Below are 8,331 nucleotides of genomic sequence, written 5' to 3'. Positions count from 1 at the left end.
CGCACATCATGAGAAATAGATTACAGGAAAAGTAAGCTGTAATAAGCGATTACATATGTACCTACATACATATACATATTTATACATACATACATATCAAGTATGGTTCTTTTTGTGAACCAAAGAGCTCATTGTATTTTCCAGTTTCATATAATTTTCTTTACAAATATAAAAGATGCTTATGTGACAACGGTAAAGAAGTAACTCACTCGTTTCGAAAAACTTTTCATTGTATTTCTTGCAATAACAAGAATTCACTCATGCTTATGACAGGAGTAAATATAACGAAAAGGAAAACAAAATCAACTAAAAGACCGTGGGTGGCAAACTTTTTTATTCGATTTGTGTCAAAGGATGAGCAGATGCCATTCGAACAGCTGATCTCTAATTTCTTTGTGAATACTTTTTTTGGTTTTTGTTGTCTGCACATTCTCCGAAATTTACATCATCATTGGCCTTGTAACTTACTTGTGTGTATATGAATTTTTGTACATATGTAGACACATAGAGGAAGTACGGCAATTGTGGTATAGCTTTTGTTTTCTTGGCAAGTGAACAAGCTTTATCGTGATCATTTTTATTATTTGGGAAGTGTGAAGTTCTGAATAGCAAATATCTTTCACTAAAATATGTATGTACATATATTGGAAAACTGAAAAAATATTGGAAAAACTTCAATGTAACCCATCGACCTCAAAAATTGGAGAGAAATGTGCTATACATTCGGACTTACTGCTTAACTTTTAGTTTTTAAATAAAGAGTCCTTGAAACTAAAAAATTTAAGTTTTACCATACATATATTCTGATATTGTTTAACTTAAGCAGTTCTAGGAATATAATGAATTCTTATATAGGGTATTTCAAATTACCCTACACAAGAGTTTTACGTTTTATGTTTATACGAAAAGTCACCGAAAACAATACATTCCCCATTTATCTATAATAAATCTTATAAAATAAAGTCGCTAAATGCCATGTATGCACATAACTTCACACAGAATACTCCGATTTTAAAACGGTTTTTTGCATTTGAAAGCTTAGCTATGTACGTGAGATAGTTACAGTGTAATTTGAAGATATATATTGTAGGGGCGTGGCAAATTGCCAAAATGTAGCAAAAAATCATAAAATTTTTGTTTACACAGCTATAACTCATAAACGGATGGATGGATTTCAAAAAATCTACTTTTCAGTAAAACTTTGAAATATTTACCTTCGATCTGCATCAAAAAAAATACTTGATTCCTTTCTTATACCAGCCAAATTGTTTAAGCAAAAGTAACATTTTTATCAAAAAATGCGTATGTGTGTTTGTTCGCTGTGAACTGTCCGCGCTAATTGCTTTTGAGTGAGGCTTGATGCGACACATACATACGTACATATATAGCATTCGCTGTGTTATTTAACTTCGGGCGTAGGTTTATAGGTATGTATGGATGTACATATGTATGTATTTTCATATCATATCAGCTTGACATAGGTATGTACATACATATTTATGGAACATAAATGGTTAATTGTTAATGCAACATAAATGGTTAATACTGTTTTCACACAGAAACTTAATGATCTCATTTCACCTGCTAATGAAATCGTAAATTTTTCGCTTTCACACAGAAGTAACTGCTCGATTAGTATGAAGGATGAGACAGACAATCATGGCGGAAGGATACAAGGAGGGAGCATGGTGACATACCTACAAACAAAAAAAATTCCATGTACTTGTAAATTCGATGGACAAATGTCAAAATCGTACTGCGCCGGTAGTTGATGTATCAAATCAAATAAAAAGGTTATAATCAGCTGTTCGATGCGGCCACCTTGTATCGTTCCGCCATGCAGACAATGACATTTGCTTTGAAAACTAAGAAACGGAAACGGAAGCGGAACGCTGCCAACAGAGTTGCATTGTGCTTTTGACTTCATTAGGCATTCGATTAGCTACTAATGAAATAATGATAGATTCGAATTTTGTAGGGAAGATTGAGCTCAATAAGCGTCTTAATGTAGAAAATGGCCTTTATTATTCAATAAGCCGTCTGTGTGAAATTAGTATAAGAATGCATATATCCATTGAAAAATAATCTTTCGTTAAAAATATTAAACATATCCTTAAAATTCTTCAAAAAAGTTTTATTTTTGGTATTTTTGCATGTATCACTATCACTACATATTATAAAACAAAGTCGCTTTTGCTATCCCATGTCCCTTTGAATGCTTAAACCTTTAAAACTACGCAACGGATTTTGGTGCGCTTTTTTAAATAGATAAAGAGTGATTGAAGAGGAAGGAACGGATGAACATATTTGGCTGAAAGTTGGTGGAGGGGTAGCCTAGAACCAGGAGACAAACATCGGCTAATTTGTTTCCCGTTCTGGATAGGGTCTTGAGATCAAAACGTGGACCTGTGTAATCCTGGGATATGTTTGTACAATATGGGTATCGAATGTAAGCTGTTTATGAGTACTTTGATACGGGGTATTTTTCGTACGCGCGGGTAACTAGGGTCTCGAGATATAAGCGAAAACGTGGACGCGGGTACCCCTAGATGTTTTTATAGAATATGGATAACGAATGAAAGCTGTTGATGAGTGCTTAAGTACAGAGTAACTTTTATACCGCTAGGTGACGAGGGTCTCAAAACCTGGACCCGGATACCCCTAGAATGTGTGTGTAATATGGATATCAAATGAAAGGGTTTGCTGAGGGCTTTAAAGTAATTTTTATTGTTTATTATTCAATAAGCCGTCTGTGTGAAATTAGTATAAGAATGCATATATCCATTGAAAAATAATCTTTCGTTAAAAATATTAAACATATCCTTAAAATTCTTCAAAAAAGTTTTATTTTTGGTATTTTTGCATGTATCACTATCACTACATATTATAAAACAAAGTCGCTTTTGCTATCCCATGTCCCTTTGAATGCTTAAACCTTTAAAACTACGCAACGGATTTTGGTGCGCTTTTTTAAATAGATAAAGAGTGATTGAAGAGGAAGGAACGGATGAACATATTTGGCTGAAAGTTGGTGGAGGGGTAGCCTAGAACCAGGAGACAAACATCGGCTAATTTGTTTCCCGTTCTGGATAGGGTCTTGAGATCAAAACGTGGACCTGTGTAATCCTGGGATATGTTTGTACAATATGGGTATCGAATGTAAGCTGTTTATGAGTACTTTGATACGGGGTATTTTTCGTACGCGCGGGTAACTAGGGTCTCGAGATATAAGCGAAAACGTGGACGCGGGTACCCCTAGATGTTTTTATAGAATATGGATAACGAATGAAAGCTGTTGATGAGTGCTTAAGTACAGAGTAACTTTTATACCGCTAGGTGACGAGGGTCTCAAAACCTGGACCCGGATACCCCTAGAATGTGTGTGTAATATGGATATCAAATGAAAGGGTTTGCTGAGGGCTTTAAAGTAATTTTTATTGTGATATTCGATTTAGTTGCATTAACCTGGCAAAACTGATAAAAGTTAGACGGAAAAAGCTTATTAAAATGTATGGAGATAGACCAAATTTAGGGCAGAACAACGTCTGACGGGTCTGCTAGTATATGTATATATTACTCACGATTTTTTTTTCTCCCGCTTCGACTCTGATTATGAGCAGAGCGTGGAACTGAGCCGAAGCATAAAGAAATTATAACATTTATTATGCTCTGATACGAGCTAGGTCGTGTTTTAGAGCGGAGTAAATAGCAAAATAAAAGTACCAAAAGAAATGCTATTTGTAGTGGAGCGACAGCAAGAGATAAAATGTATTGCTATTTTCTGTTATTTCTCGAGCTACTACTTATATACAACAACTTCAACATGAGCACAGAGGTGAGAAGAGACGACAGCAACTTAAATACCGACAAATAAAACCACAAGTACATAAACAACAACATCGAAACGCTACATCTGTTTCAACAACAAAAAAAGAGAAACGACCAATTTCTGCATAACAATTCCCAATAGAGCAAATAGAAATACATATTATTTCTTGCATTTATTCTACTTCGCTCTAAAACACGACTTCAGCGCCAAATACACGACAAGAACATTTCCGCGAACATTCCCGTTATGTCATGTTTCTGCGACCTTTTCTGCCGTGTATGGTGGTGTTTGCCAGTTCGCGCAAATGTTCGCCAAAAATCAAAATATTTTAATTTTTGGCGAACATTTGCGCGAACTTTTCCTGCGTGTATGGCGAAATAGCTCATAATCGTAGTAATTTCTGAACGGAACAGACGTGCGCGGAAAAGTAAAATGAACAACAAAAAATTTCTGAGTGAATTTATTGAAATGTATAAATCTTTGCCATCATTGTGGCAAGTAAAAACAAAAAAATTGCCACAGCGAGCAATATTGCTGCAGCACAATTGTTGTCCGTATTCATCGCTGTCTGAAAGAGAACTAATGTTCGAACAAGATTGCGGAATGTTCGCGGAAATGTTCGTGTCTTGTATTTGGCGCTTTAGCTCGAAGCAGAGCATAAGAAATGCTTTCACTTTTTTGTGTTACGGCTCTGCTCTATGCTCTGTTCATGTGAAGCGCCAGAGCATATTTTCGCTGCTGCTACCGACCTCGAAAGCATAAGGGCAACCTAATTACGTTTTACGAAACAAGTTTATTTTAAATTATATCCCGATATTAAATATGTTTTCTCCTTCTCTAAACTAATATCAAACGTTGTAGCCTTGCTAGAACTGGAGTTAGATTATACCACAATTGTTGAAGTTCCTCCACATACATTTAAGTTAGTGCCCTGCAAAAAATCGTGCGATTAATCCGTAAGGAGTGCGGTTTGCGATTGATATCTTTGGCCACATTGGGGTATAATTGATCCTTTTTGGGTATATTTGGCATCAGTCAGCTTGAAGTTTATGTAGCCAATTGAAAAAAAAAAAAAACAGCAACGAAATTAATAAAATAAAAAGATTAAATATGATTTAATAGAATTATTTAAGGAAAATACGGAGCTCTATACTGAACCTAAAAGACTAGGACCATATGTTCCATTATCGTAATATTTGTTTTGTTTTTATTATTCTACAACACTAATACGAAAAAAAAAATCAAGCATATTGTATTAAAGTTTAAAAAATTATAAAATTCGTAAGAAAAAGAGAATATGTTCAACAGTATCCGCAGGGGTACAAAGAGGACGCGACGAACAGTACTTGTAAGGGAATAACGGAGAGTGGAAAAGGATCTGTCCGACAATGCCCGTAGGGGCACAAAGAAGGCATGTCGAACAGTACCCAAAGGGGTATAAAGAAGAAGTGTCGAACTGTACAAAAATGGTCTGTTCGACAGTATCCGTAAAGGGTATAAAGAGGACCAGTTCGACACTACCCGTTCAGGCATAAACAGGTACAATTGGTCTCTCCATAGGACATGCTCAAACAAAAGGGATCACTGCTATTCATATAAAGAGATCAGAACTGGCTACAGTCGCATATTCCTTTCGACTCATCCCGGATTCATCCTAGATTAATCGCATGTTTGCAGGATGGTGCAAAGCTTCGAATACAAATGCAAATTTTTTGTGATAGTATGTCTTTACGTGGAGAATGTTTTAGCATAGAATTCGTCAATGAGGTGTTTACTGCTCGAAACAGAAGCTAAAACTGGGCCACAACTACATTTTACGATCGGTGATCGAAACACATTTTTTTAATCACAATAGTTCTGAAATGGTGGATCAGACAAATGACACCTGCTAACAAGCATTAAAAAAGTGCTCGTTAGATCCATAACTTATTATAATTTGGAGAAATAGCTTGACAGTTAGTAGCAATTGTTTGAGTCTAATTGATTTTTTGTCACTGATTGTGAAACGTAAATGATGTGCCGTTTTCGATGGCATAAAAAGAAGTATCCTATATGGGAAGAATTGGGAAGGATATCTTTGTTATGTTAATGGGGTTTTAGGGCGATGGTATATCGCCCGATTTCTTTAATTTGACCAAGCTGCCTGACTGCTTTTATTGGTTGCTTCCTAAATATTTATCCTTTAAAGTGCAAACGTATTCATTGCGAATCGGCCAACATTCGTCCTGACACGGAATTTATTTTTCTGGATGGCGACAAGTTAAGACCGTTAACTATCACAGTTGACTCTATTAATCTTATTAGCTTCGGGTAGGTTGTACGCAACCGATGTATTGGCTCGCGTAAACTAGGATGTCAACTTAAATTGTTAACAACGTGAATTTAGTGTAAACTTTAATTTTTCCGTTAGTTAGAAGAGTTGAAATTGGCAAAATTCTGGAAACCATATTAAAATAAACAAACAACAGGGTCCATATTTTATTTGTTTCTTTTAGTTTAGTCTTAATAGATTAAACTAACGGAACTAATAATTCTCTACTTTTCAAAAATTAGTGTTATCGGCATGCTTAAAACAAAACATATTTATGAGCTTTAAGCACCCCACTTGGGAATTGTGGCTGAAGAAGATAATTTGCGACAGTGGAAGGAAGAGCGCATAGCATCATTTGCGTTCTACATATTGGCACATATTTTGATTCGAATAAATAATCTCTAAGTGGGTAATGCATTTTAGGAGGTGCGGTTTTGTAGCTATTTTCATTGGGCGAATGCACTCGCAACGTTCAACTTATGTAAACTTTCTTTTGCTCTTCCGTCTTCTTATACCATTTATGCGCATCAAATTTAATATTAACTTTTCTAAGACCCCAAAAAAGAAAATAAAAGAAAAATAAGAATACTTGGCGTGATTTACCTCCGAGGAGATTTAGGCCGAGTTTGCCTTTAAATTAGAGTCGTGCTACTTTTTAACTTTTCCTAAAGATTGGGGGCTATGTCCTACATTTTATATGCCGAGGCCGAAAGGCAGCTTTAAAGCAGATGATTTTCACTGATAAGCTTTTCATGACACTCGGAATGTTTGCCAAGCCATTGCGACCGAGCTTATAAAAACTGTTTTCTGATTAAAATTTTATTTTTTTCATGTATGGATATACCGAAATAGGTACATACTTGAAATTTCCAGATTTGTAAACGAATAAGTAATACGTGAAAAAATCACAAGGATTGGTGAAATATATATATAAGCTCATGCATTTTGAATAATATTAAATAAAAATTTAACACACCATTAAACGTACAAACATAAATACGTAAAACTGAGCCGGAGTTTACAAAAAGCTTCTAATTCACAATGAAAAAGGAACTTCACGGAAAACAAATCTACATAACACACAAATTAATATAAAGATATAACATGGTTTCAACTGTATTGTTAGTGTAAAAATGAGACAAAATGAAATAAGCAAGAAAACAAATACAAACAGGATAGCCTAGTGGATAAGGCTTCTGCGGTTTCATCGTGTGATACGCGGTTCAAATCTCGGTGAAACTATTATGAATTTCGTTTAATTTTAATATCTAAAAGTTTAAAAATTTCAGTATAGGACCGATCATTTGGATGAGCTGTAGACATATAAATTACATAAAACTAATTTTTCAGATTTCGCTCATTTCCGCATTAGCACTCAGTAGAACGTCTGCTTTAAAATTGTTCCTGAAAGTTGTAATAAATCCGTCTGAGATAGGAGCAAGGGTGATACTCTTTAAAATAACTGATTTTTTCTTTATGGTAGTTTACGTTCTCAGAGCAAATTATTTATTTACTTGCTTAAAGGATGCTTAACCTCCCGACTCTTTTCTTTGTTGGGCCAACTGACGTCAATTGGGAGCTCCAAGGGAACGTAAATCGTATTCCACCTGATCCTTCCAACGAAGTAGCTTAATCATCATATTTCATTCGCATAACAACCAGCGTAGCCTCCGTGTTTTAAATAGTTGTCTGCATAAAGCTTGTACACATCATCATTAAATCTTCTTCGATGTACTGAACAACTTATTATTTAAAAGTTCAAATTATTATTCATATTGTAGTTCACTTATATTTATGCAGGGTTAAAAGTTGTCGATACAGTAGAAGACATCCCCGCCCTTACTTTTATGTACATAATGCATCTGGGTATTATATATTTTTTCTTTGCTTTCTTCGTTGCACTCAAATTTTTTATTGCACTCAAACAGTAAGGCCGACAATCAAGTTCGCATTTTAAAAAATCATATGCGCATACGAAACTCCAATAAGCAGCAAAAGCTGTGTGCAGCTGGAATTTCTACATTTGTTAGCTACACCTTAAACGGTGCTACAACAATAACTGCTCAAACAAAAAACAACAATATAAGCTTGTGGTGCAACTTGTTGCTAGTAGTGCTGGTGTTGCTGGCGAAAATTTCTTCTTCAATACTCCACTTACTTATTGTTCGTTTGAATGCTTCTTTCGCTTTGG

This window comes from Eurosta solidaginis, chromosome 1 (assembly GCF_040869045.1).
Source record: "Eurosta solidaginis isolate ZX-2024a chromosome 1, ASM4086904v1, whole genome shotgun sequence".
NCBI lineage: Eukaryota > Metazoa > Arthropoda > Insecta > Diptera > Tephritidae > Eurosta > Eurosta solidaginis.
Note: the sequence above shows the minus strand (reverse complement) of the source record.